Source organism: Chiloscyllium plagiosum, unplaced genomic scaffold, assembly GCF_037043375.1.
Source record: "Chiloscyllium plagiosum isolate Xiang-an unplaced genomic scaffold, Cpla_swu_hap1 HiC_scaffold_14, whole genome shotgun sequence".
Classification (NCBI taxonomy): domain Eukaryota; kingdom Metazoa; phylum Chordata; class Chondrichthyes; order Orectolobiformes; family Hemiscylliidae; genus Chiloscyllium; species Chiloscyllium plagiosum.
In genome coordinates this window covers 56,731,536-56,756,644 of record NW_028270152.1, presented here as the reverse complement: position 1 = coordinate 56,756,644, position 25,109 = coordinate 56,731,536, and the positions used below count along the sequence as shown (strand labels likewise).

The window sequence follows — 25,109 nt, the reverse complement described above, 5'->3', positions numbered from 1 at the left end:
GGTGATTTAGTGTGGCCAATCCACCTAACCTGCACATCTTTGAATTGTGGGAGGAAACCCACACAGACAGTTACCCAAAGCTAGAATTAAACTTGGGTCCTTGGCGTTGAGAGGCAACATTGCTAACCACTGAGCTATTGTGCCACCCTATCACACTGTCCCGAAGGGATCTACACATCCTTTCGCTGTTCTCTTCCTTTTTTTGACACTTTTACAAGCTCATACATCATTCTACTTGGTTACCCTTCAAGGAAATACTCTCATCTCAGGAATCAATGTAATGCACTTTCATTGCATTCCCTCTGAGTCATGTTTTTGACACCAAAACTATACACAAACCCTCTTGTGGTAAAGTGTGACATGACTTTTTTTTCTTTTCAATTGTTTTATTTTTGTTAAGATCTTGTTTTGTAAAATGAGACAAGATTAATTAATAATCTCTTGTGAAAAGACCCTATGGTGAAAAATCATCATGATGCAAAGATTTTCACAATGGGCTTGAAAGTTAGATGTACTAGTCTAAAACAAGAGTATCAAACATAAAGACATTTCGGCTGTTTTTATCATTGTAGTAACTTACTCCATTCTCTCTTCCTTTTACATTTTGTTCAATCATTTTCCATTCATAGATCAAACTGCCAGATTTCAGGCTTATGATTCTTCTTGGCAATACTGTAAAACTCAGTTTGTGGACCAACACTAATATCTTCAGCTTATACTTTATATATTTGTTAAAATTGACAAAATATTTTAACTAAATGTTCATCATTGTTCATATACGGATATGCATTCTCTCCAACCTAGCTTTGTCAGCTCGTATCTCATACCAATACAATTCGCTATATTGAAGTTTGACACTGTAGTTTTGGACTTGTAACTTTCAAACTCATTGTGAAACTCATTGCATGATGATTTTTTTAACCACAGAATCCATTCCAGGAGATTATTAATTAATCCAGCCTCATTATGTAAAACAAGATTTTAAACAAAATTAGAAAAAAACTGCAGATACTGGAGATCTGAACAAAAACAGAGATAGAACATAGAACAATACAGCGCAGAACAGGTCCTTCAGCCCTCGATGTTGTGCCAACCTGTGAACTATTCTCAGCTCGTCCGCTGACACTATCCCCAAATCACTCATGTGCTTATCTAAGGATTGTTTAAATCTCCCTAATGTGGCTGAGTTGACTACATTAGCAGATAGGGCATTTTTACACCCTCTGTGTAAAGAACCTGCCTCTGACATCTGTCTTAAATCTGTCACCCCTCAATTTGTAGTTATGCCCCCTCATACACGCTGACGTCATCATCCTAGGAAAAAGACTTTCACTGTCTACCCTATCTAATCCTCTGATCATCTTGTACATCTCTATCAAATCCTATCTTAGCCTTCTACTTGCCAATGAGAACAGGTTCAAGTCTCTCAGCCTTTCCTCATAAGACTTTCCCTCCAGACCAGGCAACATCCTGGTAAATCTCCTCTGTACCTTTTCCAATGCTTCCACATCCTTCGCGAAATATGGGGACCAGACCAACGTTTTGTATAGTTGCAGCATGATGTTGCGGCTCCGGAACTCAATCCCTCTATGAATGAAACCTAACACACTGTATGCCTTCTTAACAGCACTATCCACCTGGGTGGCAACTTTCAGGGATCTATGTACATGGACTCCAAGATCCCTCTGCAGATCCGCACTACCAAGAATCTTTTCATTGACCCAGTACTCTGCCTTCCTGTTATTCTTCCCAAAATTCATCACATCACATTTAGCTGCATTGAACTCCATTTGCCACCTCTCAGCCCAATTCTGCAGTTTATCCAAGTCACCCTGCAACCTGTAACATTCTTCCAAACTGTCCACGAGTCCACCGACTTTAGTGTCATCTGCAAATTTTCTAATCCATCCACCTATGCCTGCATCTAAGTCATTTTTAAAAATGACAAATGGCAGTGGTCCCAAAACAGATCCACTAGTAACCAGACTCCAGCATCTGCAGTCCTCACTTTCTCCTAGTAACCAGACTGCAGGCTGAATATTTTCCATCAACCACCACTCGCTCCCTTCTTTCAGAAAGCCAGTTTCTAATCCAAACTGCTAATTCACCCTCAATTCCATGCCTCTGCATTTTCTCCAACAGCCTACCATGTAGAACCTTATCAAAGAATTTACTGAAGTCCATGTGTACCACGTCAACTGCCCTACCTTCATCTACATGTTTGGTCACCTTCTCAAAAAACTCAATGAGATTTGTGAGACACGACCTGCCCTTGACGAAATCATGTTGACTGTCTGAAATCAAATTGTTGCTTGCTCGATGATTATAAATCTTGTCTCTTATAATCTTTTCCAAAACCTTTCCTACAACAGAAGTAAGGCTCACTGGTCTATAATTACCTGGGTCATCTCTACTGCCCTTCTTGAACAAGGGCACAACATTTGCAATCCTCCAATCCCCTGGCACCAAACTTGTAGACAATGACGACTCAAATATCAAAGCCAAAGGTTCTGCTATCTCCTCCTGTGCTTCCCAGAGAATCCTCGGATAAATCCCATCTGGCCCAGGGGACTTGCCAACTTTCACTCCTTCTAGAATTGATAACACCTGTTCATAAATAACCTCGATCCTTTCTAGTCTAATAGAAATTGCTGAAGGAACTCAATAAGTCTGGCAGCATGTTCACGTTTCGAGTCCAGTGACAAGTCATTATACTCAACCTTAACTCTCTTTTCTCTCTGAAGATGATGCCAGATCTGCTGAGTTACTCGAAGACTTTAAAAAACCTTTGTTTAATTGAATTTTTTTTAGGAATCTCTCTCAACTGTATTTACCATGAACTGATCCAACAAACTATATTTGGCAATTTGAGTTATCTATTCATTGTGAAGATTTAAAGTCTCCAACATGTCTATTGCATCATATATCTCAGTTCATCTTATTTCTTCATTGAAATTCTGTTTAATAGTATAGCTACTGTTGGATGTCTATAAATTACTCTCACAAGCATGTTCTCATCCTTTAAATGCTCACTCCAACCATACCAATTCTACTTTCATCTCTTCTGCCTCCTTATTACATCCTTTATACTCAAGTATAAATCTCTAGCTTGCCATGAATCTGCAGAATAAGAGATCTGCTGATATTTGAAGTGTGATTTTGGCAAGATTTCAAACTTTGTGCATTTGAAGCTCTTTAGAATTACATGAAGACAGTTGATGAAATGTTGACTCAGTAGCTTATTCATTGAGTTATAATGCATCTGGAAGGCATTGCTTGTTTTCTATGCTGTGAAATAAATTTGTTGGGGGATGAGTAAGATGAACTAATTGATTGGAACATTTTCTCTCTTTTATCTATATTAAACCAAAACATTTATCAATCTGTTTTTGAAACAGGTTAACCATATTTATTCTTATTTTGGGAAGCACATCCATCACACCAAAAATTAATTTCAGCATCTCCTGCAAGCATCTGCTGTCATTGTGAACGTACACCAATTATTTCAAATTATTGCATATCCAACAAAGGTATTTTTGAAGTTCAGAAAAACAAATGGTTTGCATTAGCAGGGTTGGTCATTGGAATATCTAGCATGTTTGTAAGATTGAAAAAAATAAAATATTGATTTTGAAACAATTTACTGAAGTATTAATTACGTTTCTGTAAATTAAACAAAAAGCCTGTCATGCTAAACCAAGAAACATACCACTGGAACTGCTCAGATTTATTTAATGCTGCAAAGAAGGTAATCATTTCAAATTTTAAAAAAGCAATGCTCATTAACAATCAACATATTTAGCCTTGGATAATACTCCTCGTGATGCAAGGCAACTTTTCATCTTGTTTACTGCTGTCAAGTAATCATTTGGCAATTTCAATTCAAGTGATGAATAATTTAACAGAATGTATTAACAATGCAGTAAATGATTCTTTGTGACCTATTTTGGCCAAAGAAGAATTTATTATCCTTGACAAGTCAGAAATTGATACAAATTAATCTTTTCAAAGATTTGTTTACAAAATAAAATTAATGAATACTATTAAGGGGGACTTTTAGATTTAAATATGTTTCTTATGCTTCCGTTCCTTGTGTTGACGACAGAGCTCCACCAACTAAATTGTTGTATAAAAGATATGCATGTTTACGTTTTTATTATAAGCATGGAAATAATGACAAACCTAAACCTAATGATTGATGGGCAAGTCAAAAGAGGTTTATTAATCCTGGTAACCTTGTTCCTTGCAGTGGTTTAAAATAAATTATGTTTTAATAACCTGGTTCAGGTTCAAAACTTTGTCAAATGTAGGCAGACAGATTAGGCAAAGAAGGGAATGATTTGCCCTTTTCAAAATCATGTGAAGCTGCCATCATTGTTGCGATGCTTGAGCTGTGTTGAAAAGATTCAAATTATTACAGACGGACAGTCTTTGCAATAATTTGGATCGTTTGTGTGTTACCTCGATAGGAAATGAGGGCTGGGTGAATTAGGTTGAGAAAAAAGAAAAGACAATGAACAATGATGATTTTAAATAAATATTTCAAAATTCTTAACCAATTTGCAATCCAATGAGAAATAAAACCTGTATAGGATCAAAACTCCAACAGAGCAAATCATATAGTTTAAGGAGTATTAACCATTAATCCACAAGTAGTGCTTTATAGTATTGTGATGAAGAAGAGCAAGCTTGAGGACTGTCAGCTTCAACTTGAAAAGAAGCAAGGTTTTGTTTTTAAAAGTTGAAACTTTATTGCTGGAACAGCACAGCAGGTCAGGCAGCATCCAGGGAACAGGAGATTCGACGTTTCGGGCACAGGCCCTTCTTCAGGAATTCCTGAAGAAGGGCCTGTGCCCGAAACGTCGAATCTCCTGTTCCCTGGATGCTGCCTGACCTGCTGTGCTGTTCCAGCAATAAAGTTTCAACTTTGATCTCCAGCATCTGCAGACCTCACTTTCTCCTCTTTGTTTTTAAAAGTGAAGAGAGAAAAATAGAGTATGTAACCACAAATATAAGAAACACATTTTACAAGCTTTTAAAAGCATCAAAAGAGGGAAGAGAGCAGTGAAAGTAATGTGTTACACTGCTTCAAGAAAATGTCTGCATTACAAGTGACTAGTGTAATAGAAACATTGGAAACTAGAAGCAGCAGTAGACTATTCAGCCCTTAGAACCTGCTGCACCATTCAACATGATCATGGCTGATCCTCGACCTCAGTGCCATGTTCATACACTTTCGCCATACCCACTGATGCATTGATATCTAAAAAACAATGATCACTCTCAGTCACCAATCTCCGGAGTCATCTGGGGTAGTGAATTCCACATCCTCTGTGTGAGGAAATGTTTCCTCATCTCCTTTATGAGTAATGTTTCCTCTAAGCTGGGTTGTCACTCTGAGGTTTTGTACATGCTGATCGATGTACTGACATATTGATTTTGGTTTTTGAAAGTCACTGCCATGCACTGACCTTAGAAGTCCACGTACCATGAAAAGAAATAAAGGGAATATTGGTCCTAAATGGGCTGCCCTGTAACCTGAAACTGTGACCCCTGTTTCTAATCTCCTCAAGCAGGGGAGATATCCTCCTCGCATCCAGTCTGCCTATAACTGTTAAAATATTATTTGTTGCAAAGATCCCCTCTCATTCTTTTAAACACTAGTGAGTATAGACCCAGTCAAACCAATGTGCTGATGACCATGAAACCCTTGTCAATTGTCAGAAAAACTCATCTGGCTCATTAATATTCTTTAGGGAAGGGAATCTGTCATTCTTCTAGATTAGAGTTGTGCTGGAAAAGCACAGCAGGCCAGACAGAATTGAGGAGTAGGAAGACCGAAATATCAGGCAAAAGCCCTTCATCAGGGATGAGTCAGGGAGCCTCCAGGGTGGAGAGATAAATGGGAGGGGGGTGGGCTGGGGAGAAGGTAGCTCAGAGTATAATAGGTGGATGGAGGTGGGGTTGAAGGTGATAGGTCAGAGAGGAGGGTGGAGCAGATAGGTGAGAAGGAAGATTGGCAGGTTGGACAGGTCATGAGGATGGTGCTGAGCTGGCAGGTTGGAACTGGGGTAAAGTGGGGGTAAAGGAAATGAGGAAACTGGTGCTTGATCTAGCCTGTATGTGACTCCAGATCCACAGCAATCTGGTTGACTCTCAACTGCTCTCAGAAATAGCCTAACAAGCCATTCAGTTTTATCAATTGCTCTGAAGTTTCAATAAAGCAACAAAACTAGACAGACCACCTGGTATTGACCAAGGCAACGGAAAAGACAACAGCAAAAGCAGCCCTGCTGACACTGCAAAGCCTTCCTTATTACAGGGGCTAAACTCAAGACTGGGCATCCATGAGGCACTGTTGACCATCAACAGCAGCGGAATTATACTTCAGTGTAATCTGCAACCTAATGGCTCATCATATCCCTCACTCAACCAATACCATCAAGCCAGGGACTCAACCCTGGTTCAATGGTGAATACAGGAGGGCATGCCAGGAGCAGCACTAAAAATGAGACATCAACTTGGTGAAGTCACCAAACAGGATTATTTGCATGCCTTCAGCATAAGTAGCAAGTGACATAGAGCTAAGCGACCCCACAACCAAAGGATCAGATCTAAGCTCTAGTCCTGCCGCATCCAGTCTTGAACAGTGGTGGACAACTAAACAACTCAGTGGAGGAGGAGACTCCATGAATATCTTCATACTCAATAATGGAAGAGACCAATATATCAGTGCAAAAGATAAAGTTGAAGCTTTCGTAGCAATCTTCAGCTAGAAGTGCTGAGTGGATGATCTGTCTCAGCCTCTTCCAGTGGTCACCAGCATCACAGATGCCAGTCTTTAGCCAATTCAATTCATTCTACTTGATAATCACAAAATGGTTGGAGGCACTGCAAAAACAGCATGTTAGCAATGATACTGAAGACTTGCCTCATCCCGAGCCAAGCAATTCCAGTACAGTGACAACATTGGCATCTATCCAGTAATGTGAAAAATTTCCAGTCTACAAAAAAACAAGACAAATTCAGCCCACCCCATCGGTCTGTTCTTGATCATCAGTAAAGATGGAAGGTGTCATCAATAGTGTTATCAAGCAGAATTTGCATAGAAATAACCTGCTCATTGACTCACAGTTTGGGTTCCGCTAGGTCCACTCAGTTCCTAACCTCAATATAGCCTTGGTTAAATAATGGACAAACGAGATGAATTCCAGAGGTGAGATGAGAGTGGTAGCCCTTGACATCTAGACCACATGCAAACAAGTGTGGCATCAAGGAGCCCTTGCAAAATGGAAATCAATGATAATCATGGGATAAACTGTCCACTGGGTTGGAGTCATATCTGGCATATGGGAAGGTGGTTGTAGTTTATGGAGGTCAGTTATCTCACGTCCAGGACATCTCTGCAGGAGTTTCTCAGGGTACTGTCCTTGGACCAACCAGCTTGAGTTGCTTCATCAATGACCTTTCCTGCATCATAAGGTCCGAAGTGGGAATGTTCACTGATGATTGCACAATATTCAGCACCATTTCTGATCCTCAGATACTAAAACAGTCCAAGTTCATTGATAGGGGCAGTATCCAAGCTTGGGTTGACAAGTGAATAGTAACATTTGTGCCACCCAAATTCCAAGCTTTGACCATCTCCAATAAGAGACAATCTAATCATTGCCCCTTGACAATCAATTATGTTACCATCACTGAATTCCTTTCTATCAATATACTGGGGGTTATCGTTAACCAGAACGCAACTGGACTTGTCACATAAACACAGTGGCCATGTAGCAGGTCAGAGGTTAGGAATACTATGGTGAGGAGCCTACCACCTGATTCCTCAAAGGCTGTCATCTACAAGGCATAAGTCAGGAGTGTAGTGGAATCGTTCCTGCTTGCCTGAATGGGTGAAGCTCAACAACGCTCAAGAAACCTGACACCATCCAGGACAAAGCAGCCTGCTTGATTGTCACCACAACCACAGGCATCCATTTCCTCCACTGGTACTCAGTAGCAGCAGTATGGAATATCTAGAATATGCACTGCAGAAATTCACCAATGACCCTTAGACAGCAACCACATCCATCTAGAAAGACAAGGGCAGCAGATACTTGGGACCATCACCACCTGCAAGTTTTTCTTCACTCACCTAAGAAGTATACCACCATTCCTTCATTGTCACTGGATCAAAATCCAGGAATTCTCTTCCTAAACGGCATTATGGGTCATCCTACAGCACACAGACTGCAATGGTTCAAGAAGGCAGCTCACCACCATTTAAATGATGGCCAGCCAGCGACACCCATATCCCACAAGTGAACATATAGAAAAGAAAACCCTTCTCTTATGACCATCCTGCCATCACCACTGTCAGTCCATTGAACCTTTGCTGGACTCGATGGAAAATATATCGTCTCTTAGATGGGGAGAACAAAACTATAATGTTTGTGATTCACCCGAACCAAAAGTAGAACACAAGATAGGTAGAGGGCAAACCAGGGAATACTTTGTTGTGTTTTATCTCAGGTTCACAATTGGTTCAAGTCTACTCCATCAGCTCCTGCTCTAAATCTGCTCTCTTAAAGGGGCGACTCACTCAATTGTATACATAACAAAACCTGTACACAGTACTCCAGTTTTACCAAGATGCTGCAAAACTACAGTAAGGCATCTCTGCTTCTAAACTCTGCAATGAAGACCAACATACCAATTGCCTTTCCAATTTCTTGCTACACCAGCCTGATTACATTCATGGACATCCCTTTGTCCATTCATATTTATCAAGCTGTATCACCATTTTTGTAATATTCTGCCTTTCTGGTTTTCATCCTGAATATCCAACTTCACATTTGTCTGCATTTCACTGCATTTGCAATATATTTGCTACCAAATCAATGTAACATTGATAATTTCATGCAAACAGTATAACTGGAGAGGAATAGACATTCACAGTCCAGAAGGAGGGTATACAGAAATTATATCTTTGCTTCTTTACCAAAGCAAATTATCTGACGGATAATCATTTATTTTCCTTTGGGTAGAGAATTCCACATTTTGACTGACCTAGCTGTGGGGAAGAAAAAGTATTGCTTCCTCATACACAGTATGGTTTATATTTTAAGATAATTAACTTCATTCTTCATTTCCCATGCACCCTCTCCCCAATCACAGGAAGTAGTTTAACTATGTATGCCCATTCAAATACTTTTTTGACATTTTATTGAATTCGATCCCCCAACTCAATCTTCTAACGTCAAACCTAAAAACCCCATATTTGTAAACATAGTCCAGAAGGATGTGTAACAAACTTGGCATGTAATGGAAGCACCACTTCCCAACTCCTCTCCAAAGCAGATCTTTGTAGTATACATTTCAATATATGCATAAGAGGATTGTACAGTTATTGTCAAGCACACACGACATTGACACACCTCATCATTCAGTGTTACTGGCAGCATCCCCTTGAATTCTTTTTCTTGCCGTGTATGGATGCTTGGAGTGGCTCCACTGCAGTTGAGAGGGAGTGCTGGTCACTGGGTCAAAATCCTGGAATTCCCTCCCCTGTGGCATTGTGGGGCCTACCTACACCAAATGAATTGCAATGGTTTCAGGAAAGCATTTCATCACACAGACAAGTGGGGGTGGTCAGTAAATGCTTACCCATCCAGTGAAACTCCCATCCCCGTGTGAATTAAAAGAAAAATTCTGTACTTTCAAATTATAAAGCAAGGTAGTATTGCTTGAATAATGCATGGATACATATTCACGGTACACTAAAAGCAGACATCATTCATAGATATAGTATTGAACAATGTACCTTGCTATAATTCCGTCAACTGTTCTCTGAATTGTCTTTATCTTAGATATGAGGAGTAAATTGTCATTTAAAAGAAGTAGTAATTTCAAAATACACACTAACTAGAACTGGAAACCATTATGCTTAGTGTTCAGTAATTAAACCACTCTGGTTAGCCTAATATGAGAGACAGACCGCAATGAACACTTATGGGATTCAAGATCGTAGCATTTCATTCTTATGTAAAAGAGAGAATTTTAAAACAAAGTGTTGTCACATTTTATTGAAGGATCTTTGCTAATTATCCAGGAGTTATCAAATATATCAAAATTTAGCATAAAATACTTAAATATCAGCTACAGAAATCATCAAACTAATTATATATCAACAATACTGCTTGCTTGCAGAAAAACTTGAGTGGGTTGTTTCCAGAAAATCTAATTTTGGAAAACATCAATTTGTGACAGAGCACTTGACAATTCTACCTCACCATATGGCCTCAAGGAGTTTGAAATGCTCAAGTTAACTGGCTCAGCCCACTCTTGTTTCCTCGTTATTTGTTTGATTAATGAATGGCTAATGTAGCATTGCTAGTCGCTGATGTTGTATCTTTGATCCAACACTCTCCTGCAACATATCGCCCACTCCTGGGATTTGGAGAAATGCTATCAAGACCAAGCAAGGGTTTTGTGGGAGGAACTGTGCCTGTAAAGTTAGTCAAACAAGAATTGAAAGTGAGGAAGTCAAGATCAAATGTAAAGTTTAATGTTATTTACAATGTCCTTTCTAAACGTTTTTACAAAATTAAGAGTCAGATTTGAGACGTAATCAAATTTACAAACTCACTGTTCCACAAACATTTCATCCCCAATTCACCCCAATTCACAGGTCAGAAATAAATGTTTATTTTCTTCGACTACCTTTGACTGTCACCATACTTCTTTAATTCTGCTTATTAATTAGGAGCCTTTCAGTATCATAATAACTTGCTTCCAGTTTGGCTCAACTGTTTCTGAGTCAAGAGTGTGGTGCTGGAAAAGCACAGCAGCATCTGGGGAGTAGCAAGCTGCTTGACCTGCTGTGCTTTTCCAGCACCACACTCTCGACTCTGATCTCCAGCATCTGCAGTCCTCACTTTGTCTCAATTGTTTCTGAGGTGACTGATTAGTCCAAAGTGCTGTGTACAGGTAGATGGATTTTGGAGGGTCGTGTAGATATGTTGCTTGGAACTTTATGTGATTTGTTCATAAACTCCATCTCTGCATTTTTGAAGTGAGGTGTCTTACTTTCAGGAAATATTTAAAATGGTACCACATGCTTGGTTGACTAGCAAATTGGAAATGTTTGGGACTGATGGGTCCTTGGCTAAAAAATATGAAACAGAGGGTGGAGTGTATCTCAGACTGGAGTCGAGTTGAAAGCTGTTTCCCAGGAATCCATTTTGAGACCCTTGCTTTTTCAGATTAATATAAATAATTAAGAGATGGATGCTTTTGGGGCATAATGACTAAATTAATCTCTTGCCATGCAGAGCTATTTCTAGCATCAAGGAGTTAGTTGTACATTGGTGGGGAGAAAGTCTCTGACAGTTCCAGGCATTTCTCCATGAATAAAGGCAAGCATGCACTTTCTTATACATTTACTTTTAGCCTACCTTTGGGTGTAAGAAAGCAATCATATTATCAATTGATTTCACACATATCCAATCAGGTTAATGTTGTGTCTGATAGTAAGGATCTCCTCCTATATTCCTTCATCTGATAATGTCTGCATACTTAAAACTCAATTGTTTTAAATGTATAACCTGTAGCTACAATTACCAGGGGCTCCTCACTGATGTGGGTTAGACCCTTCCCTTCTATCCCATGATCAATACCAGACTTTGGGCCAGCCCAGGATGGAGGCTTTTATCACTCAGGGCTATTCCTTATCAAACAAGTCTCTATACAAGCTTATTCATCATGTTTTATACGCATTTTACAAGTCCCTTTGTTTTCTACATTTATCAAGTTACCTTGGATTTACTCCCTCTGTGAAAGTATTTGTTTACTGTAGCTTACAACTTGACTTGATGCAGCACACTGGATAAGCTGCTGTTTCAGCTAAAAATCTTCAGCCATTTTATATCAACTGTGAGCACATTCAGCCATCTTACGCTGCCAAGGGCAGCCCTAACAGTGCCGAGGACAAACTCTCTCAATTTGCACATGATACTAAGCCAGAGAGAAATGTGAATTGTGAGGATAATGCTGAGTGATTTCAGAGAAACATTGACATGCTGGCCATGTGGTCAGACATCTGGCAGATGAATTTCAGTGTGGAGAAATATGAGGTAATGGAGTTTGGTCAAAGTAACACAGAGAGACAATACATGCCCAATGGTACAATAACGAGGGGAGTACAGGAGCAGAGGGACTTCGGAGTTCACGTGCACACTTTTCCGAAGGCAGCCAAGCAAGTTGAATCAGTTGATAAGAAGGTTAGAGGATTCTTGGGTTTATAAGTAGAGGCAAAGAATATAAAAGCAAGAGAGTGATGCTATACCTCTACAAATCATTGATCAGACCACATTCGGAGTATTGTGTTTGACTCTGAGCACCATATTTAAGGAAGAATGGTAATGCTCTGAAGAGAATGCAAAGGGCATTTACATGAATGATACTAAGAATGAGGGATTTTGGATACATTTAGGAAAAATTAAAGAAATTGGGCTTATTCTCCTTCAAGCAGAGAAGCTTAAGAGGTAATCTGATTGAGGTGCTCAAAATTATGAACAATTTTGACAGGGTTCAGGAAGGTATGTCAGTAACTAGGGGTCACAATTTCAAGATTGTCAGCAAGAGGGCTAGGAGTGAGATAAAGAGAAACTTCTTTACTCAGATATTAGGATTTAGAATAGGAGAATGGTGAATATGCATTCCATAGGAAGTTTCAAAAGAGTGCTGGATATGTATTTGGAGATAGGGCTGGAGATTAGGACAAGCTAGGTAGCTCTTTTGCGAGTCAGTACTGATACCACAGGCTGAATGGCCTCCTTCTGTACTGCAGAATTCTATAATTCTATGTCTTTGATGACTTCTTGGGTGACCCATCTCCTTTTCAGTCAGTTGTAGGCCAGGGACATGCACATGTTATGAGGATATTCTTAAAATGCTTCTCCTGTCCTACTAGGAATCTCATGCAGCAACTGAGTTCTGAGTGGAAAATATTGCTCTGGTAGCCTGGTGTCTGGAATGTAAATGACACATCCTGCCTGTTGTCATGTTAATGATCATGGTTTAATAATCGATCAATCATTAATTCTCAGTCCCACCATGAAGAGGGTACTTAACAAAATTACCAAAGATCATGACTGGATTGAACTAATTTCCCTATTTGGCATATGCTTTATTTGGAAAAGTACTGAATGAGAATTTTGTGAATTAGAGTGACTGTGGCCTTTTAACTGGGGGGGGAGGGGATATTCCAAAAGAACATCATGAATGTTAATTATTTAAGATATACAGCACAGGAACAGGACATAGGAGTAGTCCAGTCAAGCTTGCTTCTGCTATTTTAATCTGATCATGGCTGATCAAGCATTTTAATGCTGTTACCCACACGGTTCTCATTCTCCTTTTTTATCAGATTTTTTTTTGTTAAACATACTGAAAGACTGAGCTTCCACAATTCTGAGAGGTTGAGAATTCCTAAGATTCACCACCCTCAAAGGAAAAGAACCTTACCATCTTATGTTTAAATTGTTCTCGATTCCCCAGAGAAAATATTTTAGCTGTATCTACTCTGTGTATCCCTTTTAAGTATTGTATAGGCTTTAATAAGATCACCACTCATTCCTCAAAACTTTGTCCAATCTCTCTCCAAAGGACAGTTAGATCATTCTGGGAGCAAATCTGATGAACATTTGTTCCATTCAACTATGGCTATAATATCCTTCCTGAGATAAGGAGACTAAAATTGTACATAGTCTTCTGAGTGCAGTCTAACAAAGGTCCTGCATAATTGAAGCAAGTCTTAAATAATTCTGTACTTAAACCCTCATGAGCCAAAAGCTCACATTCCATTACTAATAGATTGCTGTACCTGCTTGTTAGCCTTTAGTGACTTATCAGACATGACATCTTTGTACATCTGCACTTCTAACAATTTAAGAAATACTCTCTCCATGTCTGTTACTTTCCAAAAGTGGAATGCCTCACATTTTTCCACAGTATGTTCCTTCAGCCATATCTGTGCCTGGTCAAAAAGGCTGTTTAAATCCTCTTGAATCTGTTTATATATTCCTCAAACACGCATTCCCACTCAGTTTTGTATCGTCTGCAAATTTGGAAATATTACTTATAGTCTTGACATGCACATCATGGATGTATTGTGAACAGTCAAGGTCTAAGTATTGGTCCTGGTGGCACCCCACTAGACACAGGCTGCAAACATGAGAATGACTCATTTATTAGATCTGTTTGTTTCCTGCCTGGGAGCCAATCTTCAATTGAACATAGAACATAGAACAAAGAACAATACAGCACAGAACAGGCCCTTCGGCCCACGATGTTGTGCCGAACATTTGTCCTAGCTTAAGCACCCATCCATGTACCTATCCAATTGCCGCTTAAAGGTCACCAAAGATTCTGACTCTACCACTCCCACAGGCAGCGCATTCCATGCCCCCACCACTCTCTGGGTAAAGAACCCACCCCTGACATCTCCCCTATACCTTCCACCCTTCACCTTAAATTTATGTCCCCTTGTAACACACTGTTGTACCCGGGGAAAAAGTTTCTGACTGTCTACTCTATCTATTCCTCTGATCATCTTATAAACCTCTATCAAGTCACCCCTCATCCTTCGCCGTTCCAACAAGAAAAGGCCCAGCACTCTCAACCTATCCTCGTACGACCTATTCTCCATTCCAGGCAACATCCTGGTAAATCTCCTCTGCACCCTCTCCAAAGCTTCCACATCTTTCCTAAAGTGAGGTGACCAGAACTGCACACTGTACTCCAAATGTGGCCTAACCAAAGTCCTGTACAGTTGCAAGATCACTTCACGACTCTTGAATTCAATCCCTCTGCTAATGAACGCTAATACACCATAGGCCTTCTTACAAGCTCTATCCACCTGAGTGGCAACTTTCAAAGATAATTGACCTCCACTGGTATGGGATTTCAACCTGTGCAATTGGTATCACTCCACTTCATAACCAGCTGTCCAACCAACTGAGCTTTTTGTGGCTTGCATGGATCACAGGAAAGCACAACATTTGTGGAAGATGACCACTGGTGGAATGTGTGGAAGAGGGTAATAGGATGAATAGGTAACTCTGTACCAAACATTCTGTCTGATCCTGCTCAATCAAAACATTTTATGATTTTCACGAACTCTATTTAGTCACCCCTCATTCTTAAAAAGAAGAGACGTGGGTTGTTTATCCTTTCTAGCGAGGTGTACCCCTGCAATTCTTCTTTTAAATCGCACTCCAGTGTCTCTTAATAAAATATGGTAACTAGAATTGTATGTGCTAGTATCTATTAAGTCTAATCATTGCCTGCAGCAATTAATATATATTTTACAGGTTTTAGCATGAGCTGGCACTTTTTTTTATCATAAGACTGTTAGTTTGGTGAAAGATGGTTAACCAAAAATATAGCCCAGTCATGAAAAATAGAAACATTTATTTACATAATCTTTTTTTTTAGAACTTCATGGGAACTTCCCTTTCTTTAAAATGAAAGAAATAATGACAGGAACATTAAAAGGAATAGAATAAATAACTGGAATTATTCTCTTGATACATCAACACTGTGACTTGGTTGCATCCTATCCAACTGGTGACACTGCAATTGGCCTACTTATGATCTTTGTCACTTTAGTGCATTTTCTGTCTAATATTCACAACTGCTTACAACTATTACACCCTTTGCATCGTATTCCAATTGATGTTAGATATCTTGGTGCAATGGCCCAGACCCGTCTCTAGGTAGAGAATTGAAAGCAAAGGTGTAATAGTTGTGCATATATGCTGCTGCTGGTGAAAATTGGGATTTGGATTCTGAAGCCAAATATTTGCCTCATTTAGATCAGAAATTTGACTATGAAAATCACACATATGGTGAAGCGAGGATCTGAGCTCTGCTCAAGGGGAAGTTTACATTTTATAAAACAACACAGTGAAGAATTGGGTGTTTGTCATTCACTGTGAAAGACTATGTGAAATACAGATAGACAGATCTTGCACTTTGTTTTCTATTCAGATTGTGGTACCTTTGCTTTTTCAACTGTTTCTGAAATTTGTTTTTTTTTCTAGTGCAAACTGTAAAACGACTATTGACATACATTTCATTGATTATTTGTTCACTCTCGATTGGTAAGAAATTTGGTGATAAATTTCAGTTGGCTTTGCCAAATATTGATTCCTTATTGGTTGGTCATGAACCCTTCTCTCTAGAGCAAGCAATGATAGCATCAGTCAGGAGAAAGCAATCTACGGTATTTTGTTAACCTGTCTTGCAGCACAGAAAGTATAGCCATTGCTAACAACAATAAATTTGGGAAATGCTGTATTATTAAGTAAAGGTTGCTTATGCCTTCAAGCGACCTTGAAAATGAATTGTTAGGTTCAACATGGCAATGTGCTGGCCTGCTACTGTGTACCACTGATTATTATAAACATAATTGAAAATCCAGCATAGCAAGCTGGATCAAGCTGTGCCAGTAATGAAACTTTCATGTAACATTTAGTGCTTTCCTCAGAAATAAACGGGGTCTATAATGACTTAATTGTCAAAACATTATGCAAGTTGGAAGCCTTAAGTTTTGTATCCATTCGTTGTCAGCATTACTCTGAATATCATTTCTAAAAACACACAAAACAGTTTATAACTGTTTGAAATTAAAACATCTGTTTCAATTTGCATTTCATTGTGTCGTAATTAGCTGTTCAAATTCATATATTCAACTGCCCCATCCAAACTCTGAATAAAAATGAAACCATTTGTCAGAGAAGGATTTATCTTTCTTTTCCTGGTATCTATCAATTATTAACAGATTTAGGAGGATAAGGAGGTAAAGATTATTCTTTCTGGTTGGCAATGTAACAGGAAGAAGCTCATCAATTTAAAATGGCAATGAAAAAAATGAGGAATTCATTTTTCTGTTAGTGGAACAAGAGGGAAATTTTGAGGAAGAAATAATCACTTTTATCCAGAAAAAAAATGAATGGCTAACAACTGAAGACCAAGTAAGATGTAAGAAAATGAGCAAAGTAATGGGATTTGTTCTGCATTTCTGTTACAAAAAAAAAAGATTGTTTGGCCTTCTTCTATGTTGTAACTTTAACTAGATGAAATAGTAAAAGAAATATTGGTCTATATTTAAACATCATCTTAAAATTCACAATTTGGGAAATACTTGCAGGAGTATGCAGTAACTCAAAAGCTAGAATGTCCTAAATATCGTGCTGATTATTTAGTTTGGCAAATTCTTCACAATATGTTGAGTATCTGAATTGAATATCAATCTTATGATTAGCTTCTGTTAATACTTGTATTAAACAGTTATTTCATGATGAAAGTAATCAGACACAATGACTATTTCTACATTGAGGTTTCGAAGAAGTCATGAAGATAAGAGTCAATTGTGAAACCTCAAGATTGGTTTCATACATGGAATTTCACTATTGATGACCTTGTCTTGTATTTATATCTCAAATGTGAAATGCCTCAGTTGTTCTAATTAACCATTCAAGAGAGCAAAAGTTGCATTTTACATAGAACAAAGTACAGCACAGAACTTGCCCTTCAGTTAAATGTCCCCAATGACTCTGCTACCACCACCACCACTGGCAACGCATTCCATGCATTCACAACTCTCTGTGTCAAGAACCTACCTCTGACGTCTCCTCCATACATTCCTCCTAATATCTTAAAACTATGACCCCTCGTGCCTGAGGAAAAATATCTGGCTATTGACTCTATCCATGCCTCTCATTACCTTGTATTCCTCAATCAGCTCACCTCTCTTCCTCCTTCTCTCCAGAGAGAAAAGTCCAAGCTTAGTCAACTTCTCTTCATAAGACAAGCCCTCCAGTCCAGGCAGCATCCTGGTAAACCTTCTTTGCACCCTCTCCAAAGCCTCCGTATCTTTCCTATAATAGAGCGACCAGAACTGGACACAATATTCCAAGTGTGGTCTCACCAGGGTTTTATAGGTCTGCAGCAAAACTTTGCAGCTCTTAAACTCAATCCCCCGTTAATGAAAGTCAAAACACCATATGCTTTCTTAACAACCCTATCTACATTGGGTGACAACTTTGAGGGATCTATGTACTTGAACATCAAGATCCCTCTGTTCCTCTGCACTGCCAAGAATCATGTTTTTAATCCTATATTCAGCATTCAAGTTCAACCTTCCAAAATGCATCACTTCACATTTATCTAGGTGAACTCCATCTGCCATTTCTTAGCCCAGCTCTGCATCCTGTCTATGTCACGCTGCAATCTGCAATCGCCCTCGATTCTATCAATGGCACCTCTAACCTTTGTGTCATCAGCAAATTTAGTAACCCACCTGTCAACCTCCTCATCCAAGTCATTTAGAAAAACTACAAAGAGCAGAGGCCCAAGAACAGAGCCCTGCGGTAAACCACTCAGCACTGACCTCCAGGCAAAATACTTTTCATCTACAACCACTCTCTCCCTTCTGTCAGCCAACCAATTCTGAACCCAGACAGCCAAATCTCCCTGTTATCCCATAACTCCTGACTTTATGAATGAGCCTACCATCAGAAACCTTATCAAATGCCTTGCTGAAGTCCACATACACCACATCCACTGCTTGGCTTAAATTCAGTGTTGGTGATCCGTATTCTAATTTTTTTTTGGAAAATCTTTCATCAATTATCTCGATGCCAATGTGATAACGGGCAAGAAGCCATTTGCTTACATTTGGAATTGCAACGTATACGCTGAGAGTAAAGACTGAAATTTTGGGCTCTGCCAAGTTTGGGAAAGGAAGTGGATGGGGCCTGAAAACATCAATGCCAGTTAGTGAATGAATTTCACTACCTTGTTCCCAGTGCTAATGATCTTTATTGCAGTATGTTCAGGGCTGTCAGTATCACGCAACCCTTTTTGGCAGGTAATCTATCAACTCATTAATAGTGTTATTAACCAAAGGGAAAGAAAACCAACAGGACTTCTCCAATCAGCCTCCAGCTTCCCCATGCAATGTTAGGCAAAATAATTGCCTAAGGTGTGCACCACTAAGGACCTCCCCAATGGCAAGTGTGGAGTTCCTCCTTAACTGGGTGCAGATTCAGTCCAAAGCTGCTGCCCAGTTGAAGAACTCAAAAGTGGTGGCCTAGCTATTTTCTTTTCTTGACAGATATTAATTTAGCTGTTAAAGTTAGTGAGAAAATGCCTCCAATTTATAACACCCTCTCTGTTGCCAACTCTTAACTGCAGCCTGCTGCCAATCTACCAGCTGTGCTGATTGGACAGGGAACCTGTCTCCATGTTATTAGCCTTGTGAAACCCAAACTAGAATCCCAATGAATAACTTTTTCCCATTGCTAGAGCAAATATTTAGCCTGAAGAGCATAATTAAAATGTTTGTTGCTTGTCAAAAATGGGAACGGTCGACAGAAAATCAAGACGCTGTTCAATATTTGGTTGGAGTTTCTTTTCCATTGCAGTTAATCAGATAAGTTGTGAAGGAAGTTACTTTTACACTAGTATCCATTTCTATCCAGCTAGCTATGCCTGTCAAAAAACTTTAAATTTGAACCAATGAGTTTAATGATGGATGACTCAACTTTCAATCATTTGGAAAGGGTTGCTTCATTAGGTCACCATTCCATGTAACTGATCAATTCAATACAATATGTTGGTCCAAAACATAACAAGGCTAGACAGTGAAAAGTAAATTTAAAACTCTTTGGATGGCAAAATTTCCTCATATGTTGATAAACATATTATATAATAGGAGTAATGACAAGGCAAAGAAAGAGAGTAGATTAGAGATTTATCTTTACATTTGTTTTGTTGCCATCGCAGGGGTGTGAAGGGAAATATGTCCAGTAAGAAACAGACTTCTTTCTTTAAAAATTAAAATAAACTGTTTTGGCTATTTTAACTCAAGCACAATAAACAAGTCCAACATTGAAGCTAACTGAAATCAGTTCAAACATCAAAGCATCTTCTGGTTTCTGTTCAGTAAATGTTAGCAAGGAAAACTTTTTATGTGCCAGTTTTTCTGATCTGAAATGCCCTGCCTGAAACTGTGGTCATGGCAGATTCAGTCGTAATTTTCAGAAAGGAATTGGACAAATGTTTGGAGGGAAACTCATTGCTGGTAATGGGGAAAGAGAAAGTAGTGAGTCTAACTGGATGTCAATCTTTCAAAGAATTGCAAAAGGCATGACCATGGAGTAAGAGGTCACCTTCTGTGATTCAGTGAGTCAAGACTTTTAAAAAATTTTTGAGTGCACTCAAAATTCCAGAATCAATGGAACAGTTGTTTTGTAAAGCTTGGCAGGTGGTTTGCTAATTTTCAGTCTCTAAATGTCCATGGTGTTGAATGAAAAATATTAAAATCTGGAAACATATGAAAGCTTTCATTTAAATACCTGGTCACTTTAAGACAATTAATTCAAATTTAATCTCATGGTATTTGCCATGGTAATGTAGTCATTAATCAACGTATTAATTATTCTGTGAATGTGTTTTGAAAATAGTTTCTGAAAGTTCCCTAACCCCATAATTATCTTGCCTTATTTCGTTGAGGTCATTTTAAGATAATGAGCTCCCAAACCAATGAAGATATTCACAGTAATTTCAAAGAGTATAAATTCCTGGCTCATCCGCTTTATATACTTTCACATATAACACCTATTACTATCAGGGACATGGAGACACAAGCTAATTGAGGAGTGGAGGTATTCCCCTTGGCAATTTCAGAGAAGCAAATACTGTCAGAAATCAGTAACTGGACAATCCATCAACATTTTCCTTCAGGGATCTGGTACATTAATGCAAGTATGCCTTCCTGGCTCACTTCCTATGTTTTAAAAGCAAGCCTTTTTTTGTTAGTGTTATCTGCTTGCTGTGTTAAGATTAACTGACTCATGCCCTGATAACAGTTACTTCACAAGTAGCGAGTTGGTATCAGTGGGAAAAAGAGGAAGATTTGGATGCCCAGATGTGCAGATTTGACATTTTCAAATTAGCTTCCAAACTACACTGAGCTGGATTGAGAGGCTGACTGGCCCATCAGACGGTGGAATAGGGAGAGGAGTGGAGCTCGAGAGGTCAAGTAGTGAGATACCTTCTAGCGTTAGAGATTCAACTAAGTGCAATGGAATTCACATGAAATCAATACAAGCACAGTAAAAGATTGAGGAATGTCCAGCGCAAGCTTGTCCAGTGTAAATTGAGACATGATCTCTTGCACTGGCTTAAGCAAACTACGTTTGAGGCTGACCCCACCCACAAAAGTGGCCTTGCCCCCAGTTTGAATTAATAAACGTGACCAGTTTCTACACATTGTGCCAGTTTGAACTCTTTGAGCATGGCTTTCCAAATTGTTTCTCTTTGATGTATAAAGGTACTTGTAGGCATCCTGTTAAGAAATACTGAATATCAAGTGTGACCATACTATGGCTTTAAAAGGTTCATTTTGTCCTTTTTGAATGAAGAAAGATTGGGGTCAGCAATGCTGCTAGGTCTGCTTCAAAGCTCAAAGCATAAACCATTTGTGAGGCCTTGGGTATTTTTTCGCAGGTTGCAACATTAGAAGCAGCCTGAATAGATGGGGTCAAGCTCCTAAAGAACCAGGATTTTGTTTTTCTGTCGCAGTTATTGTTGGAGTCCTGAAGCTGTGTTTGGAGCTGCAGTGCATCACTCCATGCCAGTCTCTATTTGTCCCTATCTCTCTCCGAGCTTTGCTTTGATGTTTTTCCTCCTGGACTGGAGAATTGCCGATGAGACAATCTATTTTACTGGACTTACCTTTGCCAAGGGTGTGTTTATGGGATGTTATTAGAACAGTTAATTTGTAGTAGTTAATATATCTAATACTTTGTTAAGCATTTCAATGGAGTTGTAGTTAAATCAATTCCTTTCTTTTCTCATTTCATCTGTGTTTTAACTGTAGAGTAAAAATAACATGTGTTTGCTTCAGTAGTTTTACCAATTGCATTGAATCCAGAACTCAACGCCTTATACTTATCTTTAAAAAAAGCAAAAGGAAGGGTCTAGACTATCTTCTGAACATATTTTGAGGAGCTTGCCCTGATCCATAACACTAAGCAATACTGAATTTCCTTGAGGAAATGATTAGAATACACCAGCTAGAAAATAGTTCAGTACAGCTTTTGAGATCATTTTCACTAAAATCGTATACATGAGTGTGAAATAGAATTTTTGATACTGTATTCTTAGTCAGGACATAGAGTGCCAGCATTTACCCAAGTAGTGATTTTGAAGAGGATGAATTCCTTCCTCTCCAATCACTTCACTGTTGCAGCTGCCATGTCATAGGCTGTTTCCACAAACCCACTGTCAAAAGCAATACACAAGAGCTGAAAGTATTTTGTTATTAAATGTTTATTTTTCAATGAAGTGACCTCTGTGAGACTAAGAAATTGATCAAAGTCGCTGTTAACAAAAGCCATATAAATAAATGTATATTGTGTCCTTTTCAAAGGGAATCTACCATCCTTACTTGGTCTGATCAACTCCAAATTCTGATCAAATGTAGATGACTCCTAACTGCTCTCAGAGATTGCAGAGCAAGCCACTCAGTTGTATCAAACTGTGACAGAGTCTAAACAATGGAATGACACTGGACAGATGACTTGGGCATTGACCTAGGTACTGAAATTGATCAATGTGGATTTCACCAATTGCCTCATTTCCCCTCCCTCCACCTTATCCCAGATCTAACATTCCAACTCGGCATGCCTCATGACCTGTCCCTGTTTATCTTCCTTCCCACCTTTCTGCTCCAACCTCCCCTCCAATCTATCACCATTACTGCCCCACCTTCATCTGCTCTCAGCTACCTTCCCCTCAGCTCCACCCCCCTCTATTTATCTCTCAACCCCCTTGGCTCACAAGCCTCATTCCTGATGAAGTGCTTTTGCCCAAAATGTTGATTCTCCTGCTCCTCAGATGCCGCCTGACCTACTGTGCTTTTCCAGCACCATGCGCTCGACTCTGATCTCCAGCATCTACAGTCATCACTTTCTCCTTATTCAGTCATGAGCTAATTGCCCTGCGACTCCTTAACATTGACTCCTGACCTTATGAAATCTCATGGCATCAGATCAAACATGGCCACGGAAACATTTCCCTGTCCCACACAGACCCATTCTGTGTTAGCTGATGAATCTCTACTACCCTTTGCAGAAATCACTGAGTATGGCAAGGGCACACAATTTATTCAGTGCTGGACTTCAATAGTCATCACTGAGAGTCACCTTGTAGCACAACTACTGACTGAACTAAAGGACCCAGCTGTGGGATTAGGTCTGCAGCAGATGTTGAGTGAATAAACAACAGATAAGATTCTAGTTGGTTTGATCCTCAACAGTCCATCTGTCAGAGATGTATCCATTCAGGAACAGCAGGCCAGGAGCAGATCTAAGTATATCTGAAAATGAGCTTGTAAATTAATGAAGTTACAACCCAGGACTACCTGAATATGGAATCAGCACACAATAGACAGGACTAAGTGATTCCACAGCTAATTGATCAGATTTAAATCCTGCAGTCCTGTCAAATCCAGTTGTGAATAGTGGTGGATAATTAAACAATGGGATAAAGGAAAAGCCTGCACACCATCCTCAATATGAGGTAAAACTGGAAATTGAGTCCTAAAAGTCTGACTGTGACTTCAATCTTAAATGGCTTGTATTCTTCACATAGATTTCCATGTTTTCCCATTTATAAGGCTTTGATATGAAATTTTGGTATCTATAATGTGAACTGTTTTCAAAATGTCAATATTTATTTCCTTGAGTCTTCGAGCCTCCATTTCTTTCTCCACAGTAAAAACTGGTGCAAATTAATCATTTAATATCTCTCCTATCTCCTGAGGTTCAATGCAAAGACAACCTCTTTAATCTTTAAGGAATCCCACTCTTTCTCTCTCTAGTTGCTCTGAATGTACTTGTAGAATCTCTTTGGATTATCCTTATCCTTCTCTGCCAAGGCTATCTCACATCCCCACTTTGCTTTCCTGATTTCCCTCTTCAGAATGTCCCTGCATTCCTCATACTCTTCAAGAGATTCAATTGATTCCAATTGTCTACATCTAATATAACATTATTTCTCAAGTGAAGGTCAGATTTTACTCCTTCTCTCGTCGGAACATTTAATTATTGATAAAAAAAATTTTCTTGAATACATTTAACAAATTCCTCATCACTCTTCAACACTACTGCAGTCCCAGTCAATGTTTGGAAAATTAAAATCCCCTACTAGTACAACTCTAATATTCTTATATGTATCTGAGGTATTTTAACATATTTATCCCCTCAATTTCCCTCTGAGTATTGGGAAACCTATATGCAATCTTATCATGGTGATCATTCCGTTCTTATTTCTTATTGCAACTCCAATATTTTCATTGGACAATCCCTCTCTACTTACAGTAATTTTCCTTAATCAAAAACACCACTCTCTTTCCTCTCTTGCCTCCCTTGCTACCCTTCCTGTGGCATCTAAAAGCGAGAACATTGTGCTGCCAGTCCTCAGTGAAGTTTCTGTAATAGCTATGATGCCCCAATCCTACTTTCCAGCGCATGCCCTGAGTTCATCAGCCTTACTTGTAAGACCTCATGCATTGAAAGTTGTTTAATTCTTCAGAGTTACTATGTTCTTGGACTTGCTTTTGTCTGTCTTTTCTAACTAATCTCCTCTTTTCTGATTCCAAACCATTGTCATCTATTTGTCTCTTTTCATCAATGCTTAGAACCCACCCCCCACCCCCTCCAACTCTTATAGTTTACAGGCTCCCTGCCAGGATGTTGATCCCTTTCCAGTTCAGGTGAAACCCAACCCTTCTGAATGAGTCTTTTCGACCCCAGAAGAGATCCCAATGATCCAAGAAACTGAATCCCTGCACATTGCACCACTTGTATAGCCATTGATTTGTCTTCTGTCTTTTTATTCCTTCCCTCATCAGAACTTGGCATTGAGAGTGTGACTCTTCAGGTTAATTTTTAACCTTCAACCTAACCTCCTATATTTACTCTGGAAAGCTTTAACCCTTTCCCTGTCTATGTCATTCTTACCAATGTGTCCAGCAACTTCCCGCT

At 39.2% G+C, this 25,109-nt stretch overlaps 1 protein-coding gene across 14 annotated transcripts in view; it reads left to right on the top strand.

Moving 5' to 3' along the window:
* The window catches only part of LOC122559093 (contactin-4-like), a 2,514,776-nt gene that overhangs the window by 1,685,310 nt on the left and 804,357 nt on the right, over positions 1-25,109 (top strand). The gene's annotated exons all lie outside the window — the stretch shown is intronic.